General features: G+C 45.2%; 1 long non-coding RNA gene across 1 annotated transcript; it reads right to left on the minus strand.

The window, feature by feature from the left end:
* Positions 1-895: 895 nt before the first annotated feature.
* On the minus strand, positions 896-5,470 carry LOC129385702 (uncharacterized). The gene is made up of 3 exons (XR_008613210.2): positions 5,106-5,470; positions 4,157-4,268; positions 896-3,949 (listed from the first exon to the last, which is right to left on the minus strand). It is a non-coding gene; the product is annotated as an uncharacterized lncRNA (long non-coding RNA).
* Positions 5,471-18,574: the final 13,104 nt, after the last annotated feature.

Raw genomic sequence — 18,574 nt, forward strand, 5'->3', positions numbered from 1 at the left:
TTAGAGAGGTGTAATCTAATATTTGCACAAAATGTCAACATGACAACATCGAATTTAGCTCAATGTAAATCGAAGAGCTTAAAGAAGCAAATATATCAACAATAACTTTTTTCAGAAACACTTACGCGCAGCGAGAGCATGCACTATGTCAAATGTTGAATTGCGAACTATAAAGAATTCACGTACTATCCACCTAAAAATAATTAAAAGCAAAAGTTCTGCTTACCCAGATTTATCCGTGTGCATTTGGGACGTGGTCACAATAGTCACACCTCACCAGGTTGTCACTTTCCGACAGGCGCAGAATAGTGTATCGCTTGCACTCACAACCCGGCTCGTTGCAGCGACCGCGCAACACACCGAAAAGGACTCTGCTGCACAAAGGCATGAGGGTGCAGCGGATGGCGCGAGTTCCCAGTAGAAGCGGTAATAACTATTGCAGGCTACAAGTGGTGGCAGCACACAATGGTGATCGGATGGTATCCAAACAAGTCAAATATATAACGGCCGTCTCAGAACGACAACTACAACAACGACAGGACGACAGCGCGCTAACCACTCCCGCCGGCTCCGAGCCTCCCCATAGAATAAAGAACAACTTTAGAGAAGGGAAACTGTACCTTCCGCAGTGGTTCGAAAATAAGCAGCGGCAGCGCATGGAACTTACCTAGGTGGACGCCAGATGACGTTGCTAAAACAGGAAGCGGAAATGCGCATTTTTTTTAGAGCATTATTCAATATGGCCGCTTGTATCCGCTCGTGTACGTTCTAGCCACTGTAACGCTTGTATCCGCTCGTACGCGCCGTACCCGCCTCGGCTGCCGCGTAGCCGGTGCGTTCTAATTGCCAGGAGACCAAAGAGCCTCTACTGACGCCCATACAAACAAGCCACAAGTGAGTGAACAGAACGTGCGACTTTATTGGCAGAAGACAAGCAGTGTATGTACATTCTCGTGCAATAGCAGAAATAAAATTTGTATGTCGAGATACAATGGAATCTTTGACGCGAGCTCGTAAACGGCTCACCGTCGTCGTCACACATGGCGGTCTAGTAACGAGCGACAACCAGCGGCTCATGCAGATTGGTCAGTGTCCCGCCTGTTTGCAGCGGCAGTCGCCGTTAAAGATGAGCAACTTGCACTGCGAAACAATCGGGTGAACCAGGCATCTGCTGCCGCAGCCAACACAGCGACATGGACTACCCGGCATTTTAGCCTTAACTCCTTTACAACCTGCACGTTACTTTTCTTTCGGAGGCCGCTAATGTGTGGCTCGCACTTGGTGTCCCACATTGTCTCAATATGGACAAGTCGCTTTCGTGGGCATCCCCTTCATCAGCCACTTTTGCGGGCCTTTGCACCCAACTTCACACACGTCGGACCATGTAAGCACGTATGCCGGTCTCCGTTCGTGCTTAATCGCGGCCGAGAAAGGCAACAGGCACAATTTGCCCATGGCTGCAGCAGGAAAGGCTGAACGTGAACGGGGAGCACGAATCGCGGTGTGTAAATTGGGAGTCTATGTCGCTGTGCAGATTGCAGGAGCAAATGCTTACTTCGAGAAACTGCTTTCCAGTGCAACTGACCAGGCCGCCACATCCGATAAGCATAACACGGCGACCGTAACCAAGTGAGATAACAGTAAAAATAAACGGCAATCATTCACCACATAGTGTTCAGAGAATACGTTATACATTGGCTACAAACCATATGGCAACAGTGAGCATTCACATACACGGGTCTCTTAGGATACATTCAGCCGCCTACTTACAGGCATAATGCTTGCCTTCGTCGCATGTGGTGGTCTGGTAACGAGCGACAAACAGCAGTACAAACAGATTGGACAGAGCGTCGCACCTGTTTGAACCGACAGTTGCCGTTGAAGATGAGCAACTTCCATTGCGAAGAAATCAGGTGATGCAGGCATCTGCTGCCACAACCAACACAGCGAAATGGACTATCCGGCATTTTAGCGTTAACTCCTTTCCAACCTGCATGTTTCTTTTCTGTCGAGGGCCACTAATGTGTGGCTCACATTTGGCGTCCCACTTTGTCTCAATATGGACAAGTCGCTTTCGTGGGCATCACCTTCGGCAGCCATTTATGCGGGCCTTTCCACCCATGTGGCTATGAACTTAAACACGTTGGACCATGTAAGCACGTATGCTTGTCTCCGTTCGTGCTTAATTGCGACTGAGAAAGGCCGCAGGCACAATTTGCACATGGCTGCAGCAGGAAAGGCTGAACGGGGAGCACGAATCTTGGTGTGTAAATTGGGAGTCTATGCCGCTGTGCGGGCTGCAGGAGCAAATGCTTACCTCGAGAGACTGTTTTCCAATGCAACTGACCAGGCCCCCACATCCGATAAGCATAATACGGCAACCGTAACCAAGTGAGATAACAGCAAAAATAAACGGCAGTCATTCACCACATAGTGTTCAGAGAATACGTTATACATTGGCTACAAACCATATGGCAACAGTGAGCATTCACATACACGGGTCTCTTAGGATACATTCAGCCGCCTACTTACAGGCATAATGCTTGCCTTCGTCGCATGTGGTGGTCTGGTAACGAGCGGCAAACAGCAGTACAAACAGATTGGACAGAGCGTCGCACCTGTTTGAACCGACAGTTGCCGTTGAAGATGAGCAACTTCCATTGCGAAGAAATCAGGTGATGCAGGCATCTGCTGCCACAACCAACACAGCGAAATGGACTATCCGGCATTTTAGCGTTAACTCCTTTCAACCTGCATGTTTCTTTTCTGTCGAGGGCCACTAATGTGTGGCTCACATTTGGCGTCCCACTTTGTCTCAATATGGACAAGTCGCTTTCGTGGGCATCACCTTCGGCAGCCATTTATGCGGGCCTTTCCACCCATGTGGCTATGAACTTCAAACACGTTGGACCATGTAAGCACGTATGCTTGTCTCCGTTCGTGCTTAATTGCGACTGAGAAAGGCCGCAGGCACAATTTGCACATGGCTGCAGCAGGAAAGGCTGAACGGGGAGCACGAATCATGGTGTGTAAATTGGGAGTCTATGCCGCTGTGCGGACTGCAGGAGCAAATGTTTACCTCGAGAGACTGCTTACCAATGTAACTGAGCAGGCCCCCACATCCGAGAAATGAACACGGCGACCACAACCAAGTGGGGCAGCAAAACCAGATTCTGCAATCTATCATTCAGTGTAGCTTGCGCAAAGACCCAGGCTATCGAGGAAGAAGAGCAACCATCAACGAGACTAGGAATATGGAAAATGAGAAAGCTTGCATTCAAGAGAGAAGCCACCCTGCTCTGCAAGCACTGAAGGCCAAAAACATCAAGAAAAGTAAAATGGTGCATAGCAAACAGTGCGTAGGTTAATGCAAGAAACATGTCGATGTTGCATCAGCTATTTCAGGAGAGGAATTGTGCATGACAACATGCATTAAAAGGTACTGCTACAAATATGTTATGCTACTAGACAGTGACTGGTATTAAGTATCAGCGAAGAATCGGTTGACCTTTATGTTTGGATGAGGATGAATGATCTCTAACAAGAATGGACAATGAAAAAGCTTGCATTTATAGAAGAAAAATTACACTTGGCACAAATGGAATTGACATGGCCAGGAAGCTGATTAAGGGCAAACTGATGGAACTCTTTTGGCCAGCTTCGTCCGTGCTTGATCAGACGTTGCAGGCACATCTGGAGACGAAGAATTTCCATAAAGTCCTTTTTGAGTTACCTGGATGACTCAGCCAATTTGTCCGCGCTGGTGGAATGGTGGCTGAAGCTCTTTTCAGTCTTGACACAGTGCTCTGCAGACTTGATATCTCATGTAAATTCTTCTGCATGCGCTTCTTTGTTCGTGGTGTAAAAGCCTTGCAAATTCAGCTCCAGCCCCTTTCTGTTGGTGTGGATAGGAGCTCCTGTGATGACCAAGGTATGCTTGGCATGGACTCTGTTGGGGCAGAACGGTGACACATGAGATACAGCACAGATTAGCCAAACTCATGTGTGTTTTCTTTTATGTTCGAACCAATTATACTGAACCATAAACATGAGCAAACATTCATTTCTGCTGCAAACAAACGACATGTATCTCAAGACTAGCAAGACAATACAGCATATATCAGGCATACTTATTTCTGAACCACATGTTGTTTACCTTGTAGTAGCAGCCAATGTCCACACAATGGCCTTGTTGTAGCAGGCAGCAGCTTCTGTTTAGTGTGTGGAGTGTGTTGCTTTATACTGGTGCCATCCTCATTACTGCATGTCTGGAACAGAAATTTTGACTGAATCAGAAATTGAAAAAAGCACAATTTTGCAATATGAAATGCAAAAAGGTGTGACATATATATTGTAATGGTTTGCGACTACAGAACACATACAAATATACCCTGTCTGTTCTAGGGCACTTAAGCAGCATGTTAAATAAATATTGCTATTGTCCATAAATTTATGCCTGCCTAACTATACAATGCATGTAAACAGTTTAAGTATTATTAAGATCACAAATGAGAACATTTGTGCGTTCATTTATACACTGGAAGAGAATACACTGCTGGTTCCACAAGCAAATACATGAAAGTCATGAAGCTATTAGAAGTGATGCATTATTTTTCTGCACGAACGTGATGCACTGCTGCACTACTGCAAAAATGCCCTACGGTAAACCAAAGTGAACAGCAAGAACATTTGGAACCAACAAGTACGAAATATGAGTGAATTACCACGCTTGCAACTGTTTAATACATTAAATTCTGTACTTTCACATCATTTTACCAAAGGATTATTCGATTTTGTGGACGAAAAAAGTTGCCGGCGGACTCGAAAATAAGTTTTATATGTATATTGTTAAGGCTACCCAGTCACCTATGGCCACGGCTACAATAAGATTAAAAATGAGGCGCGCGTTCCGATATCGCTCTTTCTTTCCTGATTTGTGTGTGTATAACGACAGCCTCGCAAGTAACGGTTTACTTAGGAAACAGCAACGGAGGATCCCGGCTGCCATATGCTGTGCAGGATCTAGTTCGTTAACTTGTCTCCGCCTGTAAGTTAATGAGCCGAATATTATATAACGATTCAAGCAGCGGTGTTAAACGACTCACCGTTATTGCCGTTGTCAGCCGCACCAGAATCCAGCTCCCGTTTCGATGCAGACGTGTTCCGAATGGCTCACGACCGATACCCAACTTTCGGGCTTGCATGTCCGCTTGCAAACACGTCACTTCACCCCAGGTTAAATAACGCGTGACATCGAAGCGCAATAAACTAGTTTTAGCGAAAAAGAAGCAACCAGCCTGAGCGCACGAACGAATGAATCCGTGCCGCCATGCACTCGAAAATACCGGTAAAAATTTTAAATCCAGGCCAGAGGTCACGTGAAAGATCGATGATGCTGAACGCTATTTGCGTTTATAATGACAAAGAAACAATAAACTTACTTACAAAGAATACAATATCAATTTAGCAATGATAATTTCGACCTCTTTTTCATGTAATAAACGTGCTTCGGTAATTGTAGGCGAAAGTTTGCAAAAAAAAAATTGCGCTTATTACGGCGCCTCCAGCGGAAAATGTTCAAACTAACGTAAGCATCCCGAAGTGATATTACTATGCTAGTTTTATTAGCAGCAGCGCGCGGTCGATTTTTTCGCCCTCTGTGGCCATTTGTTGAACTTGAGAGTGTGCGGGGCCTGGCCTCCCGCTCCCGCTTAAGATCTTCCCAGCGTGCAACTCGAGCTATCTCGATTGGACCGAGGAGGAGAGATGATAGCGCCGTGGATGGCCGCACTCCAGTGTGGCTGATGCTTGCTCGCTTCCGCCATCTTAGAAAGAGGCACTTAGAGGCACAAGCAAAAATGAATAAAAGAATGAAAACAAGCAATGACTTACAGAAATAAATGTCAGAGGTGCCAGTGATGTTATTGGTGTGATGGTGGAAGCATTTCATGTTTGGACAGTGATAAAGATTTCATTTCTCAGTTGGCGGCTTCACACATTTAACCCTCTTTTCATCTGTCTATGTCTCCTAAAGAGACAACGGAGCGGACGGCGCTCGCTTTTATGTGAGTGTAGCGGCATCCTGTTGATTTCACTGAACGTTTGGCGCGTTTCGTGTGTGCTGTAACTTAAATTTGCTGTCGTTGTAGTGTCAGTCTTCGGCGCAGCTTAATATGCAATGCAGAATGGTTCGCCGACATGTAGGTTGTTGTCTATTTCAAAGCAGTTACGCCGGTCGCCTAGCGCGTACCGCATACCCAGCTCCCTCGCCGCGCGTTTATACTTATGTACGCACGCTGCCTAGCTGGTACCGCGTGTCGGCATGGTTTTCTTAGGCACGCGCTTCTTGCACACTAACTATTAACCTCATCTTAAACGCTTATGGTTGAGGCATGGAAAATATTTGGTTGACAGCATCAAGGCAGTGCAGGGAATGAAACGAACCCGGTTAAAGGCAGAAAATGTATGCAGACAACTGAAAGGTTCTGTACAGGGACATTTTAGTAGACAAGTTGAATTATATTGATATGTGATAGAACCATCCAATGTTTTCAACAACCTTTTACTGAAAGACCCAACGCGTTCGTGTGCTTTTCTTCTACTGTTCTTTCTCGCCTCGTACATGAAATTTGTTAAAAAATATTCATTGTTCTAAAGAAACTCGCCCGCTTTTGTTTCTCGCGTTGAAATACCGATGTTCCATGCCTGTCTCATTGTGGGTAGAATGCGTGCGAGAGCAGGGGGCTTCCGTCACGTTCGACCGCTGGGTTTCGGCAGGCAGTTCACGCCACATCATTCGATGACACAGTCTTCGTTGCTGATATTTCAAATATGGCTGTGTGCCAAGTATGGAGGGTCGTCAAAGAACAGCGCGCAGATGAACTTGCAAGTGCGATCGTGCTAGATTTAGTTTTTGGTTTTAAATCGTGAAAAATGTAACTGCTTGGCTGACAGAAATTAAGACCGAATACAGCTCGAACTGCCGAAGTCCTACGTTTGTAATAACCAGATCATAAATGCAGCAGACAAACACATTAGGATACATTTATCAGCAAACGTCCAATCCATGATGTAGGTCTCCTCACTGTTGCGCTGCAGTGTTCTTTAGAGGTTAAAATCTAAAGGTTACAAGGCGCTTTGCGCTGAATTAACCTTTAAATCCGTCAATTTTGACTCTTGTAACCTATAGATATATATATACGTAAGAACATTTAATTAAAACATCAACATATTTCGCATGTAACCTTTATTTTATAAGTTACTCGTGATTACAAGTTACCATAAAAGGTACCGTGCTAAGAGTGTACTTACAGAAATGTCCAGGAGGGCTGCCGCGTGGTGTTTTTATTGAGCGCCGTAAGCGAAACCCATGAGGAGCGCGCCGCGTGATACCTCATACTACGCAAGGGAGGCGTTCCGACAGATGGCGTTTCCATAACTCCTCGCCCCCAATATTGCCGGCTTGTACATATGTCAAAACCCACCGACCTTTGGATGAAATAGCGCCTAATATCCGAAGCATTTTTTCAATCATTTAATCTTCTGGTTAATTCTGGATTTTCTGAATTACTTTATTTGGTAGGAGCCACTGGCACGTGCCCTTTCCGTACCAAAACTATAGAATAGGTACTTGCCAATGCGACGAAACACCTGTAGAATCTTAAATGGAGCTAGAAATGTAGCTGAAAACATCTCTGTGCATGCACTTGTCACCCCCATTGCTTCCTCAAGAACTATCACACATCCCATTCGTCATCGTGGCATCGCTGCGTAGGCGTCTCACACTACATTCAGCTTATTCGGTGTTTGGATTTCGGCGGTATTGTAGTGGTGTAGCGCGTGAACATAAACATTCAATCTAAATAAAGTGGTGGCGTTTGTAGTAGATAACACTGCTTGGCGTTGCGTGCTGCATAGAATCAAAGTGAACAGAATTGTCCACGACGCCGTTAGTTTTATGGGATTGAATGCGTATGGTCTGTTCAAAGCAACGATTCATATAGATTTCTACATGCTGTTTTGAACTGAATATATATATTTTTTCATGGTAAAAGCAAGAAAACCGTTGTTCTTGCAGATAGTGAGGTAGCTTGTAGTTTCTTGGTCATGAATCATGATGCATGCTTTGCAGGAGAAATACACACAACACATATCCAGCATGACCACGGTGTCCAGTAAGCGGTGTGGAACAGAATGTCAAAGAAAGAAACATTCCAACACAAAACGTTCAGTGTGTAATGCATCCCCAATGGCGCATTGATTGGTTTACTCAGTGGTTCATTGACTGTTATACTCTTTGAAGCAATACAGCTCGAATACCGAATACAGCTCGAACTGCCGAAGTCCTACGTTTGTAATAACCAGATCATAAATGCAGCACACAAACACATTGGGATACATTTATCAGCAAACGTCCAATCCATGATGTAGGTCTCCTCACTGGTGCGCTGCAGTGTTCTTTAGCGGTTAAAATCTAAAGGTTACAAGGCGCTTTGCGCTGAATTAACCTTTAAATCCGTCAATTTTGACTCTTGTAACCTATAGATATATATATACGTAACAACATTTAATTAAAACATCAACATATTTCGCATGTAACCTTTATTTTATAAGTTACTCGTGATTACAAGTTACCATAAAAGGTACCGTGCTAAGAGTGTATAACCAAATGGCGCATAACAGAACGAAGCCTCAATGCGTGAAGCAACCACACGGGTTCGCGGCGACCGACTGTGCGTCCGCATGCATGTCCACGCACAATGTTTCGCTTTCACTGCGAGCGTTTTCGCAACGTGCTGTGAGCTTTAGACCGAAGAATATGACCATTTGACAGTCCACAAGCAACCATTGTTGCGTGGACGTTATCCGAGCTGTTCAAAAACAATTTCCTTTCAACAAGGGACTTCGACGCCTACGGCGACTGTGATGTGCCATCGCGACGATTCAATATTTTTTTCTTCTGAATTCTTGGGTGTTTCAATATTATTTCTCAAGTTGCGTCGCACTGTATGCGCTCAGTGGGCGATTTCGCGCTCTTTCTTTTTCTTAATCCAGTGCGTTAATTCATAACACAAACATGACCATATGCCATGCCTTTGTGTAATGTGCTTCTTACCACTTCCTTTTCATTCCAGTAAACTTGCCAGTGTCTAGCATCAACAACTTCATAAACCAAACTGTCGTGACGCCAGCAGGGCAGCGAGCGCGGGCGAACGTCTCAGTGCGCGTTTTTTGCTCCTCACCGAACATCGCAGTCCCGGCGCCGTAGCAGAAATATTTCTCGCGTCTGTGCTTGCTGCATACCCGAGTTGTAGCCGATGGCTGTTTGCCGGTCCAAAGTTTCGCGAGTCAAGCTTCACGCAGCCTGTGGCTACGGCTGCGGCTACGTGTGAATAAGGCTGAAACCGGGCTCCGTTGCGAACGTACGGCACTGCGGCACCGAGCGGTAGCCTACCATGCTGCACGTCTCCAAAGGCAGCCACTACCTGTTATAGTGATTTCAAGTGTTGCCAAGCAGACACCGAAGGAGGGGAAGCCTCACCATTTAATCAGAACCGCAGCGCAGATGGGACTTTGAACTTTCGTTTTCAGCTCGCTTCGGCGCTTCCAGAGCAGCCGACGCGGCCGCTGTGTCCACGTGATCCCTCATGCCACGTCACACCGGCGGTACCGCCAGCTTTTCCAGTGTGGCGCTCGCCCCCAATATGTTTGGGTCTGGCAAAGTAACTTATTTTTTATTACGTCAGACAAAGTGCGCTTACTTACACTATCTACTCGCGGTCTGGCGGCAGGTGCTATGTGACCCTGATTGCTGGTACTTGCAGGAGGGGCACATATGACATTTGTATTATATATATCCATAAATAAATCCGCAGAGATGCCGACCGGCCCAGCAACCGACAACAGCAGCCGCCATGCCAAACCAGGAAGGTAGGCAAAGAAAAACAAAAATACCGCCATCAAGAATATTTTTCTTATACGCAAGCCTTACAAGTGAATTTTGATTAAGACATGTCAGTGCTTTGTTCATAAAGAACACAGGAGCCTATTGATGACTGAGGCTCAGCATTGTTTGCAGGTGTTGACAACCTTCACTTTAGCTAGTATAGAAAGAGTCTGCTGGAAATCTTCAGATAGAAGGGACGGTATAGAGACAGAACACAATTACTGAGCTCAACCGATGTTCTTATTTGAAGTAGGCGTACAGAGATGATCAAAATCAAATTTTCCATGTGCTTACTAAGTAATATTCATAGATGACAACACACCACACACATAGATATACATGGCATATGTTCACAAACTGGTGACCATAGCTGTCATGTTTTTCACTGCTTTAATAAACATTGCTAGCTTTTCAAGGTATTCCGACACCATAAACACTACCTAAAACATGTTTACATTGACTCATTCATATTTGCAAGGCAAAACAAGTTGCCCATAATACTTTTTTTTTTCTAAGCTGTTCCTATACACCTTGCGCCTGCCATGGACACAGGTCTGCACATGCGAAAGATAATACTTAGCACACAGAATGGGAACTTGAAGCATGATACCTCTTTACTTAGCTACCAATTCATGTTCTGGGTCATATCTAGCAGCAGTGCGTTTTGTTACCAACTGAACTGGTGAATGAAGAAAACGTAAAAACTTACATGCCACAGAACGCACTGCTTTAAAATGAGCATGTTCGGCCACGTTTCTTATATTCTGTAACAAATCATACAGCTACTGCACAACGGCTACCATTTTACACGCCTCAGGAGGTTTCAAAATAATCACGCGCTTATCTCCATCGAACTTGAATAATGCAGGGACTAATGGTTAAACAAACGAGAACGGCAGCATGGAGTAGAGATAGAGCATTGAGTTTCCACGCTTGAGTTCCTAAGTTCCTATTCTCGTCGAGATCACTACATATTCAAGCTTGAAGTGGTGCCGAAAGTCAGCGAAACAAAAAGAATCGGATATCACCAAGCACTATCGCTTAGGGCGCCGGGCATTCCCCCTGCCACATTCTAACTTAAATAGGCCACAGGCGGTTACATTAAGGCTTCTGCAGACACGAACGTACCCTAACTCGGTCGTCATGAGTAAAATTAATCCTGAGTGCGGGGTTTCAGTCTACTGTAGTCAGTGTGGGGGTTTGCTCGATTTAGAACACATGCTTTGGCGCTCCTTGGCGTTGGCCGTTGATGGTCCTCGAGGTGAACAGTGGTGACAGCGGATGCTACGCAGTGAAGTGCTGGCGGATCAACTCAGGGCTGTTCAGAGGGTCCGTGTGACAGCAGAGGAGCTCGGCCTTTCTGTCCCGACGTGGGAGCGGCCCGCATCAGTCCCAGACTGATCCCTCAGAACCTAAATAAAGTTCTTCATACCATACCATACCATCATGTGCTTATCTTGCAAGCAGTATTAAACGAAACTTTCGTTGACGTTGGTGCAAATATTGACGTAAACCTTATGCAAACATTACGCCAATGCCTAATTAATACTTGCAGAAAATCACAAATAATATCGTACTTCTCTAAAACGAAACGTTACTGACGAAAGCGCAGTGCAGTGTGTCAGTCGAGCCACCGTCGTCTCTTCAACGCTCAATACAGCCTTTGGTGGCATTGTTGGGTGTTTCCTTGCTTGCTCTTTAACCATGGCCCTTACCCCCTACGGCGATGGCCTATGTTGTCAACTTCTTCTGTGCCTCTCGGTTGCCGACTTTACTACTTGCTACTGACAGTGCGTACTGGGTCTCGACGACGATGCAATGGCAACGCCATAACAACGATGGAATGGTAACGATAGAACCACAATGGCCTCATGACCATGGCATGTCGACTACTGCGTGATGACGAAGTCCTGTGGCACGTGGGGCACACACCCAGTAGCAAATATGGAGTGGCACATACCCAGTGGTACGTATAAACTATACGTTGTCGTAAAACCGGAGACAGCCGCAGCTAGGAACCAAAAAGTGGGAAGAAAATTAAAGAAACCTTCGCGTTAAAAATGCAAGCGCCGGTGGGGCTTACCATTCATTCATGGTGTAACTAAATTAGGAAGACCCGCTGAACACCAAAAGGTCACGCTCTCGCCAGAACAAAGATTACCTCGCTGGTACAGTCTGGCCAATATCCGCTCATGATTTTTGCTTTAACCCATGGTCTTATGTTCCCAGCGGCTGTGGAGCGCCTAACGAAGACAGCGGTCTGATACGGTAAGAGCATGACGAGAGTTTTTAAATATTTAGTTATTAAAAGATACCTTACAGGCCACTAGACGCATTTTGTAAGGGGGGAGAGTACACTCAAAGAATATAGCATGATCAGCAATTAGAATACACATGTGGATACATGTGAAAACAGTATTTATTGGATATATAGTATAAACAGTATATTGGATATATATATAAAGCCAATGACAAAAATAATATCTAAGGTGATGTAGACTTTAAAAATGCGTTTTTAGAAGAAGCCGGAAATTCGTCACTTTCGTAAGCTATGGCATCAGGAAAGTCGTAGCAAAGGCGAGTGGCTCTAGTAAGAGCGGAGTAGTTAAGTGAATTAGTCTTTCCGTAGATGCGCATGAAATTGAACCGATTGTACAAACGTTGTGACCTGTAATGAATAAATTCACGAGGAAGAACTGATGGAGCTGTAATATTAACGTATTTATGAGTTAATTATCGCAGGCCTATATCTCGACGACCATGCAGGGGCTGTAATGAGAGGTCGTGTTTAATTTGTGTTGTGCTTTTGGTTGCTATAGTCATATCAACGGCAGATAAAATGCGCAGCCTTATTCTCAATAGATTCGAGTTTTTCGGTCAAATATTTCTGATGCGGAGACAAGGCGGATGCAGCGTATTCAAGCTGAGGTCGAATGAATATTATGCAAGCTAGTTTACGAATATCATTAGTAAATTTATGCAGATTGCGTCGTATGTACCTTAATGACTTTGAAAAATTGGCGCACGTGTAGGCAATGTGAGTTGACCACAAAGGAGTCGAAGTTAACACCAAGATATTTATGTTAAGTATCATACAAAACAGTGATGTTATTTATGTGATAAAAACGTAGAATTAGTATGCGCGGTTATGAAAGAAATAATTTTACGTTTAGAAAGGTTCAGCTTCATTAGCCAACTGTTACACCAAAAAGAAATGAGTTCTAGACCAGTTGGAGGATTGTATGATCATCGGCAGAATTAATGGAACGATAAAGAATGCAGTCGTCTGCAAAAATGCACACGTGTGAAGAAATGTTATTCGGTAAGTCAATAATGTATATTAAAACTATAAATGGCCGTAGAACACCACCATGCAGTACACTTGAAGTAACATGTGAAAGAGGAGAGGAAAAGTTATGAAGTGCTGTGAATTGCTCAGAATTAGATAGGAAATCGCGAATGCGTGTTAGTGCCAGAGCATATAATTTAGGAGCAGATAATTTAAAGGTTAAACGGCAATATGGTAGAAGTTCGAACGCCTTCGAGAAGTCGAGAATAACACAATCAGTTTGTAGATCCTCTTCCATGTTAGTATGGAAATGAGTTGTTAATTCCAATAACTGTGTCTCATATGAGAAGTTTCTCCGAAATCGATGTTGATTTCAAAAGACGAATTCGTCGGCTTCCATGTAGCTGTAGACAATTTCAGAAGAAAGTCTGATAAGAAGACGTAATTTCTAGCGCATCTCGCTGCATGCTTAGAAGTCTTTCAAATATGTTCGAAGTATTGCTTATTTGAATCTAATCTATTTATTTGGTACTAATTAAATGTGAGGATCGGTAGGGAACGCCTCAGCATTCGGCGCTTGCAGTCGACATTGTCCTTATTAGCAACACTGGAGGTGACTTCCAGCAAATTATTCAGTACTTTAACGGACAAGTTATACGCGTAAGTTGGTATACTAAAATGCCGATTGCCAAGGTAATGTTCAATACCCTGGCGAGGCAGCCGTATATTATTATTGGTGGTCTGTTTCTATAATCTGTGCAAGGGTTTGTTCAGGGCATTTTGATAACAACAGGATTGGGAGAAGGAAGCTTGCATAATAATGGAACATACATCATAGAAACACTCTCGACAGACCAAGCTGCGGAACGTTGTTCTGGAAAAAATATGTGGAATTACTTACGTTCGCCCTACTGGCTCACACAGACGAAGCCTGATGCCACAATCCTCCTCTTCCGTCCCTCCTCATTACAATGAAATAATAAAACGCTTTCTTAGCCACTTACTATTCCGCCTTTCCCTTTTCAACCTTCCTTATATTCCCTCGTTCTTTCCTTTCTACACTTTTTTGCCAGCTTTGCAATACAACTGGTTAGCGAATTTAGCAATTCCTATACCTTACTATACCTTACAAAGCAGAAGGGTGGGTCTAAAAGTTAATCTGCAGAAAACTAAAGTAATGTTTAACAGTCTCGGAAGAGAGATAGCGAGGCACTGGAAGTGGTAAGGGAATACATCTACTTAGGGCAGGTAGTGACCGCGGATCCGGATCATGAGACTGAAGTAATCAGAAGAATAAGAATGGGCTGGGGTGCGTTTGGCAGGCATTCGCAGATCATGAACAGCAGGCTGCCATTATCCCCCAAGAGCAAAGTTTATAATAGCTGTGTCTTACCAGTACTCACGTACGGTGCAGAAACCTGGAGGCTTACGAAAAAGGTTCTGCTTAAATTGAGGACGACGCAACGAGCTATGTAAAGAAGAATGGTAGGTGTAACATTAAGGGATAAGAAAAGAGCACATTGGGTGAGCGAACAAACGCGAGGTAATGACATCTTAGTTGAAATCAAGAAAAAGAAATGGGCATGGGCAGGACATGTAATGAGGAAGGAAGATAACCGATGGTCATTAAGGGTTACAGACTGGATTCCAAGGGAAGGGAAGCGTAGCAAGGGACGGCAGAAAGTTAGGCGGGTGGATGAGATTAAGATGTTTGCAGGGAGAACATGGCCACAATTAGTACATGACCGGGGTAGTAGGAGAAGTATGGGAGAGGCCTTTGCTATGCAGTGGGCGGAACCAGGATGAGGATGATGATGATGATGATGATGATGATGATGATGATGATGATGATGATACCTTACTCATACGAATAACGGACATCTCCATGTGCGACGCATGTATTGCCCAGGAGATCGAGCAGAGTCGCCTCCTGGCGGGCATTGGCTGAACCACGGATAGTGTGGATTGCGCCGCGCGTCATCTGCTAGGCACTACGCACTGTCGTGAATATTTTTGAAGGCCGCTTCTTCCGTGACTGGAGCACCGTCCTAAATGCTGGTCTGCATATTTTGACGTTGTACAAAAGCATTCAGCCTTGCGCTGTAGTAAGATCAATGAACGCCCGTGCCGTACGCGTGATGTGGGATTGCCGCAGCCTCCGATCGCCATAATCATATCAATTTTACTATCGTTTCATCTTTCGTGAACATCGCTAAAAAGTATTGTACCTCGTTTTAAAGAAATGAAGCAGTAGCAGCAGGACATGAATACCACGCTTCAGTGACTTGTAACGATGTGTTGATCACTGCGCAATCTCTGTGATATCGTGAAAAACGAACCGGGTAGTGCCAACCTCACTCAGCAGTCGAAAACTAGGTTCGTAAGCATGCGCTCATACCATATAGCGTCATGCACTTAATATTGCGATAACTGCATTAGGATAATTGCGATAATGGCATCGCTCTCAATTAGCAAAATATAATCTGAGTATCTCCAAGCGACAGTAAACAACATTATCTTGGTTCGGTGCAGCTACGTAGCATTCGCATATTTCTAAGTTTGGTTCAAATTAAGGGAAACACCCTGTATACTTCTTTGAAATTCGAATTATTTTTCAGGGTTCCTTATATCTGCCCTGATGAAGGCTACAGGGCGGGACGCCACCAAAGGTTATGTTAGCTTGAGTGAACAGCCCGTATACCCATTGTGGTAAGGCATGAGATGAACTAGAAAACAGCCGATACTGTAAAAGTTTTATTGCTTCAGGTTTACATACCGTCTACAGATTGACTATAGACAAAAGTCATTAATTTCGGCCCAACCCGTGCGCTGTAACAAAGCGCAGCTACCGGCGCGTAATAAGGAGCAACGTTAGATATAAGCCACTGGGGTTGTATACTGCTGAGGTAGACTAGCATACACGTAGTCCACATTTGTTGACCAGATTATATGACCTACGTAGTCGCTCTAGGCAATCCCAATACACTCTTCACAGTTGTCATAGCATGACCTTTGCGGCGGTAGAAGAAAGAAAACAAAACGCCGATCCAATCGTGATAACAGCTATTATGAATGCCAACTTTACTGAGAAACGGATTTCAAAGAGGCATCAAGATCACAGCACAGACTCGTAATTTTTGTCACTGACAACGCAGACTTTATGAGCGGACGCTAAAGCGATGTCGCGCATGTGGTATGCGCGTTGTGTGTAGTCCGATTCTCAGATACTTTTCACGTTGTCCTCACATCTTGGCTGCATCACTAACATCCGGTGGTTTTCTGCGGACTCATATCCTGCACTATAAACTCATCAAAGTTTCTCGTTCACTTACAGTATGTGCCAAACCATCTAAGCCCACCCAGTCCTTCGCAGGCGGTATGCCTGCGCGGCCCAGCATATGCCTACATTATTACTTTATTGATTGCTCTGACGTATCATCGGAATAGACAAATGTGCACTAACATGTGCGCAGATATCGCGTTTGCCGGTATGCTGGAAGATATGCTAGAAATGCACTGTATGACTCGTCGTCGTTAATGCAAGTGGCTGACGGGCGTTATAACGCCTTATACAAACAAAGTTCTAGTTCCATACGATATTCCACAGTGTTTGTAATACAGCGCGCCAATGCATTTCCTTCATCCAGAGAAAAACTGAAAAATGGAATATAAAAGCAACCTGTTTCACGCGCATGGCACGCAGAGAGAGAGAGAGAGAGAGAAACAGGAAAAATATTGATCCAGTTCCACGCTTGTGAAATCTGACGAAACAGCGGAGCTGTGGCTCTCCTGTGTTTCCCTTTTGATTTTCTTTTCTCTATCTGTTCTTTTCTTGCGATTATCTGTTCTTTTCTTGTGATTATGTGTTCTTGTCTTGTGATTATCTATGCTTTTCCGATGACTAGCTATTCTGTTAATGAGTAATTATTGGTTTGGTGTGATTGTCCTCTCAATTTATTGCTAATCTGTACTACTGAGATCTTGTCATTTATCATCTATATCGTTGCGTGGAGCTGGGATCTGCGGTGCATGTTTCCTAGGGAAACGCAGGGGAACCCCCAACGCTTCGACGATCGCGCGCTGACGCTCTAGACCTTCGGCGTCCGCTGTTTCCGGAGCGGGTACGGGCTGGAGTTCACCGGATAGCGCGCTGGGACCTCGTCAACGTTAGACGTCCATGGAGCGAAAGGCCGTCCGGTGGGCTCTCTCTCTCTCTCTCTCTTATTTGAATGAGTGAAGACAAGGCGCAAAAGACCCACGAGTAAAGAAGGACACAAACGACGTGTGTGTCCTTCCTCAGTCCTGGTCTTTTGCGCCTTGCCGTTACTCATTCAAGCATGAACCAACTAGCCCAAGAAAGAGTTTTACTCTCTCTTATATACACCTTTCCTTACTCCTCCTCCTCTCCCACCACCTGGCGCGCGCTGATAAACTGTCACCCAAGCTGGGAACCCTCGCCTCGGGGACGCTTGCTAAGGCTTGGCGCCATCTTTTGGGCCAGCGGGGTATCTACTCATGGCGTGACAGTCGTTTTCTGACAACCACGCTCAACGGACATTGCCAGTTCCTAAACATACCCGCTGTTAAAAAATGAAAAGGGGAGAGGTGCTCGGACTTCTCGGGGCGCGCACACCCTCGCCACCCTGAGCACGTGCGCATGCGCAATTGCAGCAACGGCAGCGCACCATCAGTCCGCGTCAATTCGAACTCTTAACGAGCGCGCCAGGCACGTCAACGCTTGTTGCGGCAGTGTGCGATGTCTGCCTGTACCTTCGTGTCTGCGTATTCGTGTCTTCTTTGTGGCATCTTACGTCAACCACACTGAAGGGTAAGCTTTAGCAAAGATGTTTTCCGTCAATAGCTCACGATTAGGTGAGCGCAATTCGTAGTGCGAACCGGCTGCATGTAGTGTAGGCGACTCGGGCATAGTGTCGACTTGTCTACATGATTTGAAATGACGCTCTTGTTCTCGCTTGTACTGTGGGCTCCATCCAGTGAACAGGCGGCGCCACTGAGCAGCTGCGGTGCCACGCTGCTCAGCGCCACCTGTGGCGATACGCGCGACACTGAGATAGTGGGCAGACCACGAAATTTAAACTACATGCACGTGTCGCACAAAGCCGCACGTGCATCCGTGATTCACTTTTTTTTTTTACATGAATGTGCAAGCGTGGTCCACGGTGATGTCGCAGACACTTCTTGCAGGTCTCGGCGTATTACACGAACAGGAGAGTACTTTAATGCTGCTGCGTTAACCAGTGGGACAAACTGTACACTACTTCACATGTTCTCTCCGCAAAAGAAGTGACCCGCCTCGACGTTCACCCGAAGGGCCGTTC

Source organism: Dermacentor andersoni, chromosome 7 (genome assembly GCF_023375885.2).
Source record: "Dermacentor andersoni chromosome 7, qqDerAnde1_hic_scaffold, whole genome shotgun sequence".
Classification (NCBI taxonomy): Eukaryota; Metazoa; Arthropoda; class Arachnida; order Ixodida; family Ixodidae; genus Dermacentor; species Dermacentor andersoni.